The sequence below is a fragment of the Poecilia reticulata genome, linkage group LG11, assembly GCF_000633615.1.
Source record: "Poecilia reticulata strain Guanapo linkage group LG11, Guppy_female_1.0+MT, whole genome shotgun sequence".
NCBI classification, from domain to species: Eukaryota; Metazoa; Chordata; class Actinopteri; order Cyprinodontiformes; family Poeciliidae; genus Poecilia; species Poecilia reticulata.
This window is the reverse complement of record NC_024341.1, coordinates 6,167,536-6,168,618: the sequence shown is the minus strand read 5'-3', so window position 1 is coordinate 6,168,618 and position 1,083 is coordinate 6,167,536.

Genomic DNA, 1,083 nt, shown 5'->3' with positions numbered 1-1,083 from the left:
TTTTTTTTTTTTGTTCTTCACAGACTCCAGGTATTAAAGTTTTACTCACAGGGACATGTGGTTGTGTGTTTCTGCTGACTGGATTCCTCCTCTCTTCCCTTATCCCTGCTGGAGTTTGTTTTTTTGCTGTTCTGTGAAAAAAAAAACTGGGAAGGTTGACTCTTTAAAGTAGGAAAGCTCTGGACTCTGTCAGTTTTGTTTTGGTGCCATTTGACTCATCGCAATTGGCCGGTACACTTTCACAGAAACTCCTCCATTTTACAATAAGCTCTACGTGTTCACCCCTTGTTTCAACTCTCCTTGCCATCAGAGGTGGAAAAAGTCCTGCTGGGAGCAAACCAAGTAATAAATCTGGACTCCTCTGTCACGATTTATGTTCCAAAAACCATAGAGGGGGTTCAGGGAGGGAGTTGAGCTACACAGAGTCAAGAGGAGCCAGCCATAAATAGGTAATTTAACCATATAGGTGAGGGATTACATCAAGAAAGCTTCGCCTAGCTCTACAATACAACGTTATACTAAAAAAAAGATACATCTTTACTATTTAAAACAAAGTTCAATTGTTCTTCTCTCAGAATGGTTAATTAGTCTTCCACTTATGTGTGAACAAGAAATGAACAGTGTGTGCTGCATGCCAAAAAAAAGAAAAGAAAAAACAACAAAAAAAGGCATTTCAGACTGTTATAATGTGTCAGATTTCAACAGTGTATGCAACACATACTGCTGATCTCAACATCTTTTTTCGATGAACAGCTGCGTTTTTCAACATGAAAATGATAAATATTCATGTCAGACATTTTTATTCTTCAACAGAGAACGTTTGGAGAAACGGAAGAAGAAAAACAGGCTCCTGCAGGCGCGCAACAGGAGTACACAAAATGCTTTCAGAGCAGCTCTAGCTGCCTGTTAATGGATGAATAATTGTGAGGTGGAAGGAAGACGGTGCATGTTTTTTTTATTATTATTTTTAATTATTCATTAAAACATTTGAAGTATGCTGTGAACTTGTATTTATCCCCCTTTCTACTCAGATACCCATAAATAAAATCCTGTGCAAATTTTTGCTGCTAGAGAAGAGAGCCT